A 20534-nucleotide genomic window follows, 5' to 3' on the forward strand; every position below is an offset into this window, starting at 1 on the left:
TCCCCATATTAAAACTAAGGTCAGGGTGCAGAAAACACAGCTTCTTGGTAACAAAAATGGAATGAAGAGGACACTTGTGCATGAGTTTACAAATTTCCTAGAATTTAAATATCATCTGGAACTGAACAACATTACACAAGAAGTTTTTGGATTAAAGTATGAACACAGATTCTACTGAGATTACAGAATCACTTGTTGGAGATGTTCCATCTCTCATAATAAGACTAGTGCTGCTGGGAAGAGGAGCTTGAACTGTGCCCAACCCAAGGGAAGGTGCTGGCCAGAAGCTCTTAAATATTTTTAAGTCTTTTAAAAATTTTAAATGCTGTCAGGCTTCTAAAGACATTTCATTTTGCTTAAAAAATTAAATAGTCACCAAGCAAAATAAAGCAAGGGAGACTGATTCTATAGCTGTGTAGTGAGAGCATTCATCTAGAAGGTAGAGAACAATGCATCAGTCACTGTAGCATTGTATATTAAATTATTGATACAGAGTTGGCCAGAAGTGACATGGAGGCATTTGCAAAAATTCAGTAAAATATTGCTGTGCTTGGGGAAGTCAACTTGGATGTGGGAAGCCACTGTTCAGTGCCCCACACCAAATCATGTACTTTGTTGTAAGCTGTGTGCCTGGACATTATTGGTTCCATGAGCAAGTGCATATCATTTCTCTGCACAAAAAAATAAATAAATAAATAAATAAATTAAAAAAAATTGACAGTCTTGGTCTCAGTGAGGGTTAAGAATAGATTTGGACTCTCAGAAGAAGTCTTGAAATTAGGAAAATAAATAAATTAATAAAAATTTTAAAAATCATGCGTTCGCCTTTACTGTAAGGACTAATGGCTTTGATGTTGTATCTCATAGGGTTCTGCCTATAGGCATAAAACATGTTTTTCTTTACATGAGCTATTACCTTGTGTACTTCAGATCCATCAGAAACCAATGTTATTTCAAGGAAGTGTGGATAGGTCCTGCTTCTGTGAACTGTTTCAGCAATAATATGAGATGAGTAGGAGTCACGAGCAGGCTAGAACAGTTTCCCCTGGTACTAGGGAGTTCCCCAGTGAGCTAAATGAGTTTGCTGTACATCTCTCGCTCCCTTCTCTTAAGCTTCAGAAGCATTCATGCAAGGGCTGAGGGCATGGCTAGAGGCAAGAAGGCAGAAATGGCAGTGCAATGTACCAAAGCAAATGCTAAGCAATGCACTGAAGATAGTCTTCAGGGGAGTGGAAAGAAAGCTTCAAGCCACCCTCATCTTCCTTGACACAAGCACAGGGGATCTGGCCTTAAATTGTTAACATTTCTTAAAATGAATGACCGTAAACATTTATTTTAAAATCAAAACAAACTTGGGATGCACAAGGTTTCAGAGGAAATGAAATCACAAAATCCATATTAAGGTAGTATTATGAATGTGATTTGCACTCCAAAAAGTGAGGGAACACTGGCCTCATTCACTGTCTTTACCAGTACTGAAGTTAAGGCAGACAGTCAGGATGGATTTCCAGCCATGGTGTAGAATTTCCTTGCTTATTGTGGATTTAAATTTGCTCTATAATGTTATTTTATCATACTTTCCATGGCTTAATTTTTAAAATGGGGTAGCAGTTTTACTTAGACCCCTGGGCTTATTGTCCTTGACAATCTTTATTTTACAGTTACATAAACAGCTGAGAATTATAGAAGCTGAGTGACTATTCAATAAAAATGCTCTCTTAAATTTCACAGGCTCCATTTTTGGAAACAAGGGCTTGATACTCTCCTGGCATTAATACAGAACCTTAGCCATCACTGTGTGTTGTTTCTGTTTATGGCATATTGGCATATAATGTCCCAACACTGGCAACATGCACACCTAATTTTGATTACGTATGAATTGCAAGAGGAGAACAAGATTTCAATTTGCTTATAAAATATTTTCCGTCTAATAAAGATGTAGTAAATGTGTTGAGTCATTTCAAAATGAGCCTTTAATCTATTCCAGCTACTCTTTTTGAGGCTTGTATGCTTTCATTTGCTGCATTCGTAATCTATAACTTTATTTTGATCATCCAAACCATACTCTTTTGCCATCCATCCATATCCACCCATATCCCTCTCTTCTGTGTCTCTCCCTCCTCCCTAAATGCCTTCCTAGTTTCCCACTTTCTAGCCCACCTCCTATTGTTGATACAATACAAATTGTCTTGGCAATCCAGACATACAGAAAGCGATAAAATACATACCAGCAAATGTAAGCAGACAGTAAATGGATAACCTTCCAGCACAGATGGGGCTAAACTATCCTAGTTTACTCTTGGAAGGCTATTTCCTAAAATATATCTGAGATGTTCTAGGAGAAAAAAGGTGATGGATAAACACAATAAATCTCCATCAAGAAAAGAGCTGTTTAATTGAAGGACTTTTGAAAAAGCTGTATGTAAATTATATTTGGCCAAATTTATTTTTAAAATTTTTAGTTTAGTCAGTGGGGAGGCCTAGCAGGTTTGAAGAGGAACTTTAATAACATTTTATGTGCTCTCAGATAGTATTCTTGCCTGACATCGTGAGGAACTGAAGAAAATAGACTCTGGTCTGTGTTCACATGTATATACAAGGAAGTATTTAAACATTTTTACCAGTTAAAACAGTGAGGTTTATTTTTCAAGGATATCTTGCATTTAAAGTATGCATTTATATCTTCAAACCAAATTAGTCAGCTGATATCTCCTATCATGCAGGCTGCAGCATGGAACCAAGCCCAGCATTTTCCCACCACTACTTATACAGACAAGAACAACTCCAAGCCTTTCAGGAACAAAACATGCCCATATAAGCAAGTCTCATTTCTCACTTAATACACTCTCCCACCCCCATTCCTATTAGTTTCCTTGCTAAGAATAGCAATAAATAATTACACAGTGATAAATTCCATGTGTGACAAATGCTAATGTCACCTAACAAAGTGCTAGGAAGTATTCAGAAACTATGGTGACAGTGGCATAATAATGCGAACAGAATGGAATACAAACTCTTTTTTTTTTCTTCCTTAAGTCTGTAGATCCAAATTTGAGAGAATGAATAAGATTTTCAAATTGCTTTTCTCATTGCAAGCTAACAAGTCTTTTCTGAATACATTTTATTATAACTCATTCTGTTTCTCGTGGAAGAAATGTTGAATTTCCAGAAGCACAAAGATGCCCTTCTTTCTTGCTGTTATTACTCTATGTTCAACCTAAAATGGTTGCAATACAAGGAGCTGTAGGCTCAACCAAGTATTTCATTGGAAGATATCAATGTAGTTGAATCCAGTAACTCATCTTGACTGATAGCTCCTGCGTGTATCCTTATAAAAAGTAAATAAAAGGTTCTAATTTGGAAACTGAAAGCCAAATGGCAGTTAAAGAATGTATAGTTGCTTTACACTGCCTCTGGATGTGAGAAAGATCATGAAGGTAGTGGGTTAAAAAAAATCAGAAAAATCATTCTGTCCCAAAAAGTGACCTGAACAAAACTATTTAAATTATTCTTAGTGAATATTATTTACTAAGTCCTTTTTCTCCTCTCCTCTCCTCTCCTCTCCTCTCCTCTCCTCTCCTCTCCTCTCCTCTCCTCTCCTCTCCTCTCCTCTCCTCTCCTCTCCTCTCCTCTCCTCTCCTCTCCTCTCCTCTCCTCTCCTCTCCTCTCCTCTCCTCTCCTCTCCTCTCCTCTCCTCTCCTCTCCTCTCCTCTCCTCTCCTCTCCTCTCCTCTCCTTCCACTATTGTCTATGATTGCATCATATTTTTCATTTACCTTAAGTGCTATGAACAAGATTTTGTTCCAGTTAGGTATGAAAAATTGATAAAGGTAACCAAAACATGAGTTTGGAGGCTAGAGTGGATTCAGAGAGTGGGAAAGAAAAACAAAGGAGGAAATCTCCATGGTTCTGACCACATATTTTGAGAACTTCCTGACACCGGAGAATATGAACTACAGAAAAATACTTGCATCAATAAACATATTGGTTTGTGTTATAACCACAGTATGTTTGATGAAGTTAGGATACACATTAGGTCAGCAACAACTAATTTAGGATATATGTATATAATACAGTTAACCTTGTTTATGAGTATTAGCTTTGTCAGTCTTATTCACACACACACACACAAAAAAAAAAAAAGAAAAGAAAAAGAAAATGGCTAGGAGTATAGGTTAGGAACCATGCTTTGTGGTAGCTCATGCTGTGACACCCTCTTTATAGAGCATATATGATCAAAAATAATGAGAGAGCTCAGAGTTAAAAGCATGGTTTACACAGGAGCCCAGATAAGCTTTTCTGCTGCACATAATACAGAGTTTAGGAAAGAAATTTATAAGTCTCTAAACAAGCAGTGTGAGATATGACCCCAGTCCCTAAGAGATCACTGCAGTTTCTTCTAAACTGAAAAAAAGGAAATGATCGCCAGCTCTGGGATATGTGCTTACACATGTACACTGCATTGATCTGCTTGTAATATGTTAAAAATATCTTTTTTTTTTTTTTAATTGTAATTTTTGCATTACTGTTGAGTACACTAGCATGTCAACAATCCAGTAAATCCTGGTAAGCAACATGTCAGAGTGAGACCTAAGAGTGTTGCCCTTTCCTTCAGCCATTGTCTGACTTTTTTGAGGAGGAAATTGGATAAATGAGCCAGAACAAGCTCTGGCTAGGTCTGGCTTGATGTGAATAAGTCAGTGTACCTGGCTGTACTGAACAAATTGATTGATCTTGCTTGGGTGGTCAGAACCAAGTTTTAATGATCCAGGTGAGCTGCACAGAAGGACAAACATGAATCTCAATTGCCATCTCTAAATGTAGGCACTGTGCAATAATTCAGCTGCAGGAGTACACCCCAGGAGGAATAGTCTCATCTATGATTCCAGCTCTTAACTTGCAACATTTATATTTATATTTACATTTATATTTATTTGACTATGAAGGCTTGTTTATTTATATAGATTCATAGCATTGTAGAATCACTCAGGTTGGAAAAGAACTTAAAGATCATCAAGTCCAACCACAACCTAACCATACTACCCAAACTCTTAACAACCCTCTGCTAATTCATATGTAATAGTATGATATTGATATGATGATATGATATCTATATGATGATATTTATATGATATTTATTACATCATATGTAATAAAGCTTCAATGGGTAACTTCTGCAGTTGACAGCAGGCAGCTTTGTGTACTACTTTCAGTGAATATATGATCAAAAGCACCATACATGTATATCTATGCATAAAATATCTATACATATATGTATAAATATAATCACATTACCTTCATGCTCCAGCTAATTGTCAGGAAGTGTTATTGAAAACTCTTGCCCTGGAGATGAATTTAAAAAGGAAAAATTAATTAAAAAAAAAAAAAAAAAGAAGGGGGGGGGAGGGAAGAAAGATAATCTGTTCAAAACAGGTGTAATGTTCAGGTTCTAAGACTGCACTTCGTTTTGCTTCTTGGGTAGGCTTCACTTCCAGTTGCACAACTTGGTTTTCTTTGAAATTCTTATTTTTACAAAGATGTAAATTAGACTAAGGTAGCTTGATGCCATAGGTAATACATGTGTACTATAGACCTTGCAAACTCAGCTAGGTTTCCCATGATCTTTGAGATCTCTGTGAGGGCTCACCACTTCTCTGATGCTTGCAAAGCAGTGACTTTCAGGTACCAAATTCTGCCTTCTTTCTTGTTAACAAAGTAACTGGCCAGTTATTCAAAAAAAGTTAAGCAGAAATCTGCTTGTAGGGAATCACACCACAGAATACCAAGTGGTTTCAACAAAGTGGTAAAGGGGTCTGTTACAGCCCCCTTCATTGAGATATGACACACATCTGATGTTTTTTTGTATGTTCTTGTGCCTTTTCTTCCCTTCCGCTCTAGCCATCAATTTAATGAGTGTTGACCCTGTCAATACCAATTTCCTCTTCTCAGGACATCACATTTAGAGTTTGGTGGGCATTGAATAGAAATTTACTGTTGACTGGGTAATTTGAGTTCATGTGTGTGGTGAAAAATTAGTGAGGAGAATTACCCAGAAAAGTGGATGCCATGACAATGCATGTCACCATGGTGTGACCAGCTCTGCTGACATAGGTTTCAAAAGCTCTCCCCCTGTGAAAATGGGGCCTGTTTGCAAATTAATTAGTTTCTGGCAGCAGCTTGATTGTTGACCCAAAGTTTGTAGAGTGGAAAAACAATCAGATTAGTGTGTTCAATATAAAGGCCCAGTGCGGCACTCAAGTGCAGTTTGCCAAACTGTTGAAGCCATGAATAGAGTGAAACAAATTCTTTTTTGAGAAGCCAAGGCAAAGGTTAAGTGTGATGTGACTGGAGCACGCTGGCTGCCGCGGGGGGGGGGGTGTGTGTGGAGAATTAGAGGTTTCAGCCATACAAGAATGGAGAGCACTAAGCAAGTTGCATTGAATTTAATGAAATTCACAGCTCAGACCAGAGTGTTTGGCAGAGTTTTAGTCTGTGTTAAAAGGAGAAATAAGATGGCTTTGTTTTGAGAAGTTTTCTTTATACAATCTTGTTGGAGTTTGGGGATTGAGCCTCTAAAGGCTATTTGAGACACTTCCTGAGCCTCCATACTTTTTCTAGGCACCTGCAGACTTTGAGGTTAATACAAATTTTTCCACATCCCTGCAACATATGAACTCTCTTTATCTCCACTGATTCTACCCAAAGTTCCTATTCATCACCTCCTGTGTTTGGGCAGGTTTCTTTTAAATTGCGCTGGTTCTACAACTCACAGGCAGGCATATCAGAAAACAACTCTTGTGAATAGATAGTTAAAATGTGTTATTCAAGTATGGAGACAAAAGTTAGGTACTACAGAAATATCGCAGTCCATACCATTAGCTGATAATAAACTAAAATATATACACTGCATCCAAGAAAAATTTACAAATTTCTACTTGCCGCAGTGTGCAGTTCATGTCATTCACAATATACTCTATTTCTTCAATGTCTATTTTTATACAAATTTTCTTCTTAAAATTAATTTGTCATTTTTTAAAATGCTTTTAGAATACTTTCTCTACATCATTATAAAAATGCACATTTTTATTATTATTTTCCCAGTATGCAAACAGAAAGTGGTAAATGCCAGTACATATGGAGGACACCATGTTTATGATGATAATAGATGGTTCTTCTAAACCAATATCTTGGCTCTGTTTTTCTAGTTCAGAACTCATAATAGAACTAAGCAGAGAGTGAAAAAAATAGCTGGGCTGAGAAGCTGAAGGCAAATCTATCAAGTAACTGAGATGCCCTACATATTTAGTAGAGCAAATGGTGGAAGCTATGTCCTTGGAGATGTTCAAGGTCAGGCTTTATCAGGCTCTGAGCAACCAGATATAGCTGTAGATTTCCCTGTTCATTGAATGTGAATTGGCTTAGATGACCTTAAAGGGTCTTTTCCTACTCACGAGAGTCAGTGATTCTATGATTCTGTGTAAGGACATAGCAGATGAGTCTGTTCCAACCTCTTTCCTCCATTCCATAAAATCACGAGTGTTATTTGCCAGCTCACATAGACTTGGTGATTTGTTCTTAGTAATGGGCTAAACCAGCTCCTTTACACTAACATTCCTGAAAACTGAATTTCTTGTCCCAAAAGGCATTCAGTGTTACTTGCAATTAACACAACTGATTGCTCAAAGACAGCACCTGATGTGGCATGTAGCCAGCAGTAACATAATTGGCTCCTTAAACAGGCAAACATCCACTTCAGAGTGGACTTTGTGATGAAGGAATTCATAGTTCAAAGTAAGTCAGGTATTTGAATACCTGGTCTATACATTAAAACCTCAACTAGCATTAGACACATCTGAATTATGTTGCAGACTCCCTTTCTCTCTGTCTCCACAACTTCCTCTTTTCTTTGTTCACAAAACTGTGTAAATTCCAGTCTGAATGCTTGTAAGGTTAAGTAATTGCTTTTGTTCTTTGGGTTATTTAATTACAAATCTCAGTAGATGACAGGTCCTCTGCACTAAAGGAAGACATCACATTTGCACAGTTACAGTATCCCAGCACAAATGTGTGTGGCAAATCAGTGACTGCAGATTTATTCATGCCCTCTGGGACCTGCACTGCCTTTTCAGCTTAGCATGCAATATGATTTAAATTACAGCTTGTGCAGAGCTGTGCCTTGGGATTACACTCCATGTTTCCAACTGTTTATAGTTCAGTGAGCTTTAACCTCTGTGATTCTGAAAATTAAATAATGTCATGGCTGATATCAAACTGATGGCTGGTACTAGATTGCTAATTACTGTCTTGTATTAAAATACTCTTTTTACAGAAAAGTGGAAACATCTATGTATTTTTAAATGACAATACATGTAGACAATTCAAGAGCACAATTCAAATTTCACACTAGCAAGGAACAGCAAAGCTAATAATAAGCTCAATTCTCGAGGATATATTCTTACTTCCACTGTATTTAGCATTTACAGCTACTGACTATACTAGAGTAGGACATGGCCTAATACTGTGTGATCAGACAGACAGAGAGCATGCATGATCAAGAAATTATCTGAACGATCTGTTGTAATTAAATTCAGATTTGCTAATTCATTGCAGGCTTTAATTATTTGTGAAATACAACCATGTATCAAATTTTACATCTTGAAGACCCTTCTGTGCTGTAACTGTAAGACATTTTGATATTTTTATAACCTGTCAATAGAAAAGCAGCAAAAACACCTGGTACAAAACTGTATATTTCAGTATGGCATGCAATTTCCCAGCAGATCAGTTTTCATCTTTTTTCAGCATTTTAATTGATACAACAGCTTTTAGTAATTTTTCTTTGTTTAGCTCTGCAAGCCCAGTGTGTATAGGACAAACACCGTTCCAGTTCTGCTTAAGCCAGCTACTTCACTGGGTTCCTCTTCAGTTTCCACCAGGCAACACTTGTGAAACAAAAAGGTGAAGCAGATGTCACCATCAGCATAATTTAGTCCTTACAGTCCTTCATGCCAGTGGTGTAAGGAAGAGGGAGCAGGAAGGGAAGAGGGCAAATGGGAAAGACAAACGGATACCTATTTTTTTCACTTGTAAAGGTAGCATGTTTGAATAAATAAGGCATAAATAAGGAATAAACAAAGCAGACCCAAATTCCTCATTCACAGAATGAATGATGGACAGATCACCAGAAAAAAATGACTTGACAAATGGATTCTCATTTGATGTCTTCATTTGTTGTTGTTTTTTTTTGTTTGTTTGTTTGTTTGTTTGTTTTTGTTTTTTTGTCAGAGTAGTAGGTCATGAATAACCTATCTTACAGCAATGCTAAATTGGATTTTTCATAGTCAGCTGCAGAGCATCGTATATTACTTAAGCTTCAGCAACTAGTTTTTAGGTTTCAAAGTGGTGTCAAATGTACCCCATTCCTTGCTCATTTACAGGATTACATGGGTGTGTATTAATACACACTTGGTGGATAGCTATCTATTAGATTTCATTCCCTAATAAGCATATAAGGTATGTCATTTTGCATGCTATGCAATAAAAAAAAGAAAAAAGAGGAAAAAAGTGTTGAGTTCTAAAAACCAATCCACAAGCTAATAGCTAATACTCAGAAAAGTATGGTGTAGTAACAAAACAAGGACCATGTTACTGAAATGTGATATTACTGTGGTTAAGAATTTTAAAAGCAACACTATTCTCTAGAAACGTCAGTATACAAAAGCTTGCTGAGACTAAGCCACCAAAAATGGACTTCATCTTTTTGAACACTTTTTTTCTTAATACTCAGATCTATATCACTAGTAGCTATAAGTTGAACACTTCATGTGTTAGAAAGATGAGATTTCCTGTAGTATTATCAAGTTTTGATGCTGTTATACTCTAAAACTTTAGAACTACATTTTCCTTTATAGTATCAAGTAAAATTTGATGTTCCTGGTCTATTTAGAGCTTCTATGAGCATACTAAGTAAACAATGAAAAAAAATAGTTCCCCGACATATTTTAAAGAAATGGGTTGCCCCATATTTTTATTAGTTTCCTGTATTATTGGGGAAAAAAAAAAACAAAAACAAAAACAAAAAAACTATGCTTATATATATGCGTTTCCTTTCCTTTTGGAAGGTATGTAAAAGCTTCTGTTCAGATAAATGCAGCAAGATTTGCAGAAAGGATTTATTAGATGAATTAGTATGAGAAGAAACCAGACAACCTTCCAGGGACCAAGATCTTTTTCTTCAGAAAAATATAAAAATTTGTTGTTCAGAAAAATAATAAGGGAAAAAAAAAACCAAAAAACAAAAAACCTAACAACAAAAAATAAAACCACAAAACGTGGTTATTTTAAAAATTACGTTTCACATTTTGCCCTTATGAAATATTTGAAAGTATTCAGTTGCAATACTTTATCTGTGAACATAGCCATATATCTGAGAATTGGTGTTTGTTGATTATTTTATTGTTAATTCAGTAAAACTCAAGTTTCCTGATAAATAGTGTTCTAGTGATGTCAGTGAGATTAAACTAGGCCCTCTGCAGACATGAAGTGCAGTGGGAAGTGCTCATGCACAGAGGCATTATAGAGACAATTCAGACTTCTCAAAACCTGTAACTTGAATGAAAAGTAGGTAGAAAACACTGGGTGTTAGATTTGAGATTTTTCCTTGAGATGACATAAGTCACCAATAAGAAAACAAAAAATTCTTTTTAAATGCTGGAAGCTGACTGCTCCTTGCAAGGAGAACGCAATGTAAAATAAAGGCATGAGATGCAGAATTTAAGTTTCATAGTGCCCACAAAAGAAAATAACAGGTTTTTAAAGACTGGGAATTTGGACAGTAGACAAATGTAATGTTTACAGCAGACAACTGAGTGTCTCTTGTTCATTTTATGCATTGAACACAAGATGTACAAAACTGAGGAAAACAGGCAAATAATAACAGATAATCATCAATGCACAAGTTATGCTGAATGAAACAAAGGGAACTGTCTTTTGTCAAATTCATGAATTCTTGATGTCTCGTGTTGCTTTCAGTGACTCTTACAATAAGACAGATGGCTCATTCATCTGATAGACAAGCTTTAAAACTCATATGGATCTGTACAAGAATGTGTTAAAACCAATGGTTTGTAGTGTTCAGTACAAATGTATAAACATACACATACAAACACTTGCTTGCATCTTAGAAAAAATAAAGTTCCAAATATGATTGAAAAAAAGGAAGAAAATATAGCAGACCTTGTTCATAATTATCAGTATCTTCTCACGTATGGAAGTGATGGCCCAGTATAGTGTCAGTACATCCAGCAAGTAGAACTGCCACTATCTACATTTTACACATAATTGCAGGTCTCAAAAGCATACTGGTAATTCCCAAACCACACACAAATAATTAATCAAATGAACAAAGTAAACAAAAATGCATATATCTATCTATTTATTTATTTATTTATTTATTATTTTGTATTTCTTGATTTCTCTGATAGTGTGTGTGTGTGCCTCCGGTGGCGCAGTGGTTAAGGACGCCACTTTGCAACACTGGAGGCCCGGGTTTGAATCCCCCCTGTGGCACAAGTGGTAGAAGTGCCGCTCTGCTACACAGAGGCTCGAATCCCAGGGTTGGACTCGATGACCTCTAAGGTCCCTTCCAACTCGCACAAGACTGTGATACTGTGATACTGTGTGTTTTCCATGCTGTGAAAGCTTGGTCACAGGGCACAGATCTCGTCACTCACTCATTCCTTCAACCTTTGTTTCCTATTCAGTTTCTCTGATCATGCTAAGGGCAGAAAAACATCCATGGGAGGGAAAGGTGCAAAACCATTTTCTATGAATTAGTGAATCATCTCAAAATGGCTTGTCATTACAGCAGAACTTTGTATTAGACATACTTTTTCCATTTGTTTGTTTATTTATTTATTTATTTTGCCAGACCTCTGCTGGTAGAAAACATTACTTAAACATATTCCGCAGTTTCCTGTTCATTACTGAATATTTTTTTCCTACATTTCATTCTTTTATTACTATTTAAATACTTTTGCTAAATTTCCTGCTAATTCTTCTCCCTGCTGTTTATGTATCATAAACATGTGTGCAGCAATTCTTCCCTCACTGCCTTCAGTAATACTGACACTGTGAGACTGATGCAATGTCACACCAAGATGTTTTTCATTCGTAGAAAATGCAGTAATTGCATCAAATATTTCTGAAATGCTAACAGGGAATTTAGAGAAAAAGAAAAAAAACAAAAAACTTTGTCTTATTTATTCACTTGTTTTTTGTTTGGTGTTCATTGACTTTGATAACAGATCTAAGTTTTGTGTCATTGATAAATTAGTACATTACTTCAGTGTAAATGCTATTAATTCCTTATGTTGACTGAAGCTAAACTGGAATCACTTATTTTCCTCACATGACTACTGAAAAAGGTTGTCATATCTGATGTTATCACACTGAATACCTCAAATTGTGCTGAGGGGTTTTGCTTCCGCTTACAGACGCCTTGCTGTATTTCACATTGTTATGCTGCACTGACAGATCAATTAAAAACAGTCATTCACCCAGTACTTTTTCCAGTCTTTGCTGCCATCCCTCATTAATCTTACATTAAAGGATTTTATGTCAAGTTGCTTCACACTAGCTGTGAAAGTTAGTAATAACAACAAAATCTTTTTCATAGTTTGACAAAAATGACATTATTTTTTGGTCACATCTAAAGAATTTAGCTAAGAAATCAAATTCTAGGAGACTGGAAAGGTAGGAAATGGCTACAGGAACATTCTCTGCTGGATCGGTGCTTGGGAACTGGCTCAGACTGAGGATCATTTCCTGATGACTGATTGTCCCTCACTGTGAGAGGAGATGATGGCGGAGTCCTGTCTATTTTTTTTTTTAAATGACGTCTAGGATGAAATTGTTTTTACAGTTATAAGACCCCTTTCACACACTTCAAATTGAACCTGGCAGTACAAATTCTGGATGTTTTCTTCATATTTTGAAAATAGATTATTTTTGACATAGGGGCCATGTCAACCCATAGGGGTTCGTGATGTAGGCAGAAAAATAAAGAAATACATATATGGATGAATGGTGCTGCTGGCGACAGAGCTGAGCAGTGCATGGAGCTGACATTTTAAGAGTTTAAGCCCAAGGAGACATACAGAGGCTAAAGACACTTGTCAAATTTCTGGTGTTCAGTTTAAGGTTTCATGCTTTGCCAGTTGTGCTGATGATGGCTGTCTGACTTTCCCTTCAGTGACATGTGGTTGCCCTGTTAATTCCCAGCTATTCCTCACATAGAATGAGGGAGCACATCCAGGGTAGAGCCACAAAAATGATCCACCTCCCCTCTTAGGACAGTCTGAAAGAGCTGGGGCTGTTCAGCCTCGAGAAGAGAAGGCTCCAGGGAGACCTGAGAGTGGTATCTAAAGGGGAGATATAAAAAAAGAACAGACTCATTAGTAGGGTCTTCTTTAACAGCAAGGGAACACTTTCCAGCAATTTGTAATTTCCAAGTTATGAAGAGAAAGATTATTGCATTAAGGCAATCACATATTTAGGAAGGTCTGAGAAAATCATGAGTTCAATGAAAAAGGTTTGTTGTTTTGAGTTTGAGTCATCTGCTCAGGCATCCACAGTGACTCGCTCTTTACCTGTGAATCCTCAGATTTTACCAAAGACATAGCCATTGCAATACTCTGATTGTCAAAGTACATGGCACTCAAATTAGAAAAATCTTTTTCCTTCATTGTCTCCTTACTCCACTTCCTCCCTTAATATATCATTTCTTTACATAAAGACTATTGTTATTGTCACTAAGCCAGAGCTCTGAAGATGGAGGTTACAGAATTAAGCACAGACTTTCCAGTATTTTAATTTCCAAGTAACAATGTTAAGAAAAATAACTGAGGGCTAAGAAACAAGTTCTTAGCTGAAACTTTCATCATTTCCTCTTCTAACATCATCTAACTTTTTTTTTTTTTTTTTTTTCTTCCCAACAGGGAAGCTAGGAAATGCAGAAAAGTCAGATTAAATTAAATTATTTGTATATGGATACAATGTGCTTCAAATCTTTCTGTTCTGTGAAGGACAGTAGTTTTCTCAGTTTCCCAATTATTTTATATGGGGGACAAGTACAACAGTTTAAAATTAACGGTGTTGACAGATATATAACACCTCAAAACATAGTCAGCAATGGAAAAGAGGTGTTAATTTTGGTTGCTGTTCTGTAAGGAGATAAGAATCACCTCTTTTAAACTAAATAGGGTGGGTAAATCATAACCATTGTTTTGAGAGAAATCTAATATATGTTGAGAATTAAGCTATAATTTTACTGAATTGTTGCATTCACTTTTCTTCACCGTATCATTAAACATTCCATGGACTCAAAACCATTGCCATCTCTTTAGAACAAAGGCTTCAGAAACTGATTATTGCATCATTTTCTTCTTCCCCCATCTTGTGTAAGCCAAAATATTAGTCACAAGAAATATTATATGTATATATTGGAGTAGTAGCATTGGCTGGTGATTTAAGCCTTGTCAGATACTCATGGCCTCGTTTACACATGGAGATGCTAAGTACCGTAAATTAAAACTATGCTCTTCTTGAAATCACTTGACACAGTAGCAGTAGTGACACTCACATTCAAAGCAGTGAGAAACCATAAGGACAAGATTCCTGGCACTGAATTTGCATGAGTAAAAGCACGGTGAATATTTATTTATTTATTTGTTGTATCTACCTTCCAGTTAGCTTTTGCCTGTACCCTGTTTCATAATAAATAGAAATTACAGGAAGCCTTATCTCAACCTTTAATTTCTTAGCCCTTATGATAATCCAACGGTATCATCAGTCACTTTCACTAGACAGTGTTTTGTTGTTGTTGTTGTTTTTTGTTTTAAGATATAAGGGGGGCATCCAAATCAATTACAGATAATAGTATCAGCATTATTAGAAGATTGTAGTTCTTAACTATCTGACTGGCTTGACTCAGAAAAAAAAGTACCATGTGATAAATGTTATGAACCTTTAAAACTTTCTGATTAGAATTTCCATTGCTACACCAGTGAGTAACTATAGTGTTTCTTACCCGGTAGAATCTGATATGATCTTAATCGCAGATTATTGGAGTGCCACCTCCACCTGCCCATGGCTTTGGGAACACTGTATTTAAATCACATCTGCTCTGTGGTCTCTCCTTGCTTTTACTTTCTGTGTCAGAGGCTGAATGCAAGTTACCATAAAGCCATACTATTAGCTCCATAGCAGTCCGAAGTTATCCCTTGTGCAGAGAGCACTCCCACTTTGAGGATGTGGTCTGATGCCAGCACTGTTGCTGAGGAGCTTTATTCTGAACTGTGAATCTATGAGATCTCAGCTTTGATTGCCTGCCTTGTTGCTTACAAGAGATATGTGAAAGTGGAAGAATTAAAATGAGCAGATTTTGGAAGAAGAGCTTTGGATGCTTCAGTGTTTTGTGTACTACAGTTGAGTGACTAAAACCTCAAAGCAATTTAGTTCTCTCATCAGCATATATCAAAAGCTTTGTCCTCTGGTGAACTTACCCATGGCTCTGAAGTTACACATAGCATCTGTGACTGATGCTATAAGTCCTCCTCTCTGTGGGTAGTGGAGCTTGCTATGATTTCAAGATCAGATTTTCTGAGGACAGTGTTTGCTTCTCTGACTTGCTGGGTCTCAGTGGAGAGGCACTGCAACTATTTATGAAGTCCTGAGTAAATGTCTATTTCTTCTTTTTGTTAAAATTTTAATTTCAGAGTCCCTAGTACTGTTTTTCTCCTTGGGGTCCTAGTCATCCTCCAGTAATTTTCATTAAATTATGGCAATTTCAATTCTACTGAGCATAAAATTTCCCTAGTTTCTTTCTGTGAACTGGTAAATTAGTCATTTTGACCACAACTATACAATAATAGGGGCATCCAGTTCAAACTCTTTATAAAACATTTCCTGAGAGAACTGACCTTTTGTTCCTGCCAAATGATGAAGAGATGACCCGAGCTTCTGTTCCCTCAGCTGGCTCAATCTTGACAGTTAAAAGCAATTTCTATGCCTTCCAGTTTATATATCTTCATTAAAATGCTAATACAATTCTATTAGAAATCCAATTTCTGTTTTTTTTTTTTTTCTGTTTCTTCCTATCAGTGTGTATGTTTGCATGATTGTTGCTGGTAAAGAGTAACATTTATAAAAGAACAAATGCAAATTGATTTTCCTTAGCTTTTTCTGAACCCAAAGTGCTGAAACAAGCAAAACACATTTTCATTACTTAACTAAGCAAACAATGGCGTATAAATCATAGAGGCAGCTGGACCAAGGTGTCGTTTTCATAAAGAGCCAGATTTTTCATGAAGGACAGTTTAATGGGCTGCTGCCAATGAAATGTCTGCAGAATTGGTAATTGCAGAAGGGCACAGAAAAAGTGGCGCTAGGAAGGTGTCATGTGGGAGCTGAGAAATAGCTCTACAGTCAGGACAATTGGTTAAAGGAGGCTGAGAAAGGTGTGTGCTTTAATAATCTGCTTCTTGATGCTGATTGCTTTAAATCAAAATACAATTTTTTATTTTTAGCTTGTTCACATTGGCTGCAAGATCAGAGAAATGCTTTTAGCTGCAGTTTTATTTTGATCATGTTTATGCCACGGCTTTGTTTCTCCTTTGATCATGCTTAAACATGTTTCAGACATGTTTGTTTGATGTGTGCTGTTTTTTAAAGCACTCTTCCACATTATATGGTTATGTGCTTTTGTAAAGCAATGAATCACTGCAGATTATTTGCTGTCAAATTATTTCTTAAATTCATTTAAACAAAACGTGCTTTTGGGACATCTAGCCAACAGGACAATCATTTTAAGCAAGAATATGTTGAAATATTGTGATGGATTTTCTGAGTGTTCCACTGATTTGAGGCAGTTTTAGAGTCTCAAAATACCCTATAGTTCATGAACAGAAATTTGAAGTCATCCTATTTACTCAGAACACCCACAGTACACTGAGTTTGCAATTGTCGTCAGTGGTTTTGGATAAAAGTCCCACTTCTATTCAATAAACCTTTCTATTCAATAAAATAGCACTTCTTAGGTAGCTATGATGAATGTATGAAATAGGTCAGTCCTGACAGAACCATTTTAAAATCCTCATGGGGAGCTCCTGATACTGAACTTGTTTAATTTTGCAATGTAAGGCCATGCAGTCTCAATATTTGAACATATACCCTCATGGATAACATTCTTTCTTCTGCTGCATGGTCGAGCAATTAGGAGAGCCAAGCATAAGTCTCTCAGCTGTGGACAACATCTCCCTTCATTTCATTAAAGAAACGCAATTCAAAAACACTATACAGTCCATGGAGAGTACTGTGTTGCGTGACTGCCAGACATCTGGCTGATTGATTCCTCGTGGCCTTGAACAGTTAGTTGTAAGCATGGTCTGAAGACCTAGAGTAAAATGCCAGTGTGCATCAAGCCTCAGACAGGTCAAGCGGATCCTCAGACAATGAAACAGTAGAGGACATGCTACAGATCACTAGCTTACACCGCCCCACATCTCAGCTGAAGAACCTACTAAATCCCCTCTGCAAAGATGTACACACACAATCATGACAGTTCTTACATGATCATTACATTCATTCTGAATAGAATTTAATCTATATTTATATGAGTCAGAACACCTATAGCCTGCTCTCCCTTTATTTGATTCATTACATAGACACAATGTGTAATATGGAAGAGGGTGAGAAAAAGAACAAACAAACAAAAAGCTAAGTAACAAGAACAAAGGCTGTATTACATGGAGAACCATTCTTTCATTGATTAAAACATATTGATTTAACCAGATGGAAATGTAACGTGTGGTTTGTGCAATAAGAAACACAGAAAATATTCCATGGTGTACTGTAGATACGTTCTAATATGTGGCTATATAAGTATTTTATTTTCAAAGATGTAGTTAGGATTACTAATCACTAATTGAAAATCTGAATCCCTCCCTGATGAACACTGCTAAGGAATATGTACAAAACACATTCACATGTGCTTTGCATATGACCTTAATTGTATCTGTCTTCTTCACAGCCCCTCTCTTCTGCTACCAGTCTGCTAGATGCATATTTGCAATCTCTTATTATTTTTTCTACAATTCTTGTATTTATGTAACACTAGGCTTTCTTACTGTTCTAGTTTCACTTGTAAAATTATGAGACGTAAAGAAAATAATAATAATATGCTAACCTAGGGCAAGTTTATATAACCCTTACTATATCAGCAATAGCATTGACTCAAATGGGACTCCCCATGGGCTCATCGCAAGGCAGTGTAAGTTAGAATTTTGATGCCTGATAACATAGTGATTTATGTTAGAATTTGATATCTTGTGATTTACAAAACCCATTGTGCTGGAGACAAATCATTCAAACATTTGGGGAATGCATTTAGATTTTGTTTGAATGTATTTTTTTACCTCTTTCACTAGGACCTTCAGATTGTAAAAGTAACTATGCATGTTCAGATCAGAAGTTCTTCATATTCAGTAGACAAGACCAATGTCTGGGTGACTTCTTTCTTTGACGAATCATTCCTCAGGCTGCCAGGCAGAGATTTTCAGAATGTAGATGTATGTTTCTTGTGATAGAGCATATGAAAAATATCCACGATATTAACCACGTTGCAATGATACAATTCATCTTAAGCCTTGTGGCAGAGTCAACTGAAAGGAACTAAGTAAACTAAAGATAAATAAAGGAAATTTAGTATCTTGAGTTCTTGTTTGTGGGGTGCAGAGTTTAAGTTGATCACAGACTTTTGTTGCTTTTATTTGTCCAAAAAGATTTATTTTAATAGACAATAGGTAATAGATGTAATTCCACAGAGGTCTGCTCTGTGTCCCCTGTTGTACAACGTGTTCATAAATAACCTGAAAAGGAGGTTAAACAGCAAGATGAGAAAGTTTTCACACGATACTAAGTTATTCAGTACAGTGAGACAAAGGAAGTCTGTGACGAATTACAAAAGGATCTTATGCAACTGGGTAGCTAAGCAATCAAATGACAAATTAAATTATTCTCGATGAATGATGTAGTAAAAAACCATGAGGAAAACTATGAGGAAAACAGACCTATCTTCACATTTAAAATGATCAGCTGTGAACTGAGCTTTACCAAAGAACAGTGAAATTCTAGGGTTATGACACACATTGTTCTATGAAAATTTCAATTTATTGTTTAGAAGCAGTCAAATCCATAATGAATTTTAAGAATTAATAAAAAAGAACTGTAGAATCATAGAATGTCTTGAGTTGGAAGAGTCCTCAAATATCGTCTAGTTCCAACCCTCTGCTATGGACAGCGTTGCTATCCACAAGACCAGGTAATCCAGGGCCCCATCCAATCTGGCCTTGAGCACCTCCAGTGATCTGGCAGCTTTCCTGGGCACAAAAGAAAAGTCAACAAAGAGCACTGTTAAAGCTACCTATCTAGGAATTCACCTGACTCTCATCTTGAACACTCAGGATATTTCCAGTGTAGTAGTTATACAAATAAAAGAAAAAGTAAGATCCAATTGTATAACAGACACAGCTAAATACATGCATCCATATATATAAATATATAAAATATGTTGCTTACAAACACTGCCATCCTTATTAAGGCATAAGGTTCATTGGACTGATAGTGCAAACTGGCAAAACAAAATAAAGTTCATTATTTCCATGATTATATGGGAATAAGCATATATTGAGAAGATGTTATTGCACGATGTTAAAATAGCTTATAATTTCACAGAGAAACAGGGTTCTTTGACTTGTTAAATATAGTTCATACTTAATTATCCCAGAATGATTTAAAATGATTATAAAATAGATTGGTAAATCCATTGGGGTTTATATGCCTTCTTTTTTCCAAATATTGTGAAAGATACCAGCTGATGTATCTCTGTAAAATACAGTGATAAACCAGATTCACCACTGGTATGAATTTTCTTTTATGAGTTCTACAAACTTTTCTCCCAAAACTGCTGACTACTTTTCTTCTTAAATAACTAATCATTGTGTGCATCTTATATATGTTCATTTGTGGATGTACTTTCATTCCAGTTTTTGAACATTAAGACATTAATACTTTGTTTTTTATTATTTATTTATTTATTTATTTTTTAATAAGCTAGGAACATCACACTGTTTCAATATTGTTCTTTTTGGTTATTGATCAAAAGTCAAAATATCCAAATAAACAAAAATATCTGTAATATATATATAGAATTAGGAAACCACACTGTACCAGTTTTTAAGGAGATTCCACAGATATTTAGTTACTCTAATGAAAAGGTTAACGGCTGCTCATTAAATGTCTGTGACGAACTTTTCATTGTGTTAGAGGTAAGAGAAATATAAACATCTGTCACCTCCTAAAGGTAAGTATGTACTTTATTCAGATATACTTGTTATATGATGCAAAGATTGATTCCTGAAATGTAAGGTCATACAGTTCATGTAAAGAAGTCAAATGATTTAATGCATGGAGTAGAAA

At 36.1% G+C, this 20534-nt stretch overlaps 1 protein-coding gene across 4 annotated transcripts in view; it reads left to right on the top strand.

Annotated features, from left to right (window-relative positions):
- SEMA3A (semaphorin 3A) overlaps positions 1 to 20534 on the top strand; it is a 316274-nt gene that overhangs the window by 263117 nt on the left and 32623 nt on the right. The window lies entirely within an intron of this gene.

Source organism: Coturnix japonica, chromosome 1 (assembly GCF_054131305.1).
Source record: "Coturnix japonica strain WE chromosome 1, WE-NBRP24, whole genome shotgun sequence".
NCBI classification, from domain to species: Eukaryota; Metazoa; Chordata; class Aves; order Galliformes; family Phasianidae; genus Coturnix; species Coturnix japonica.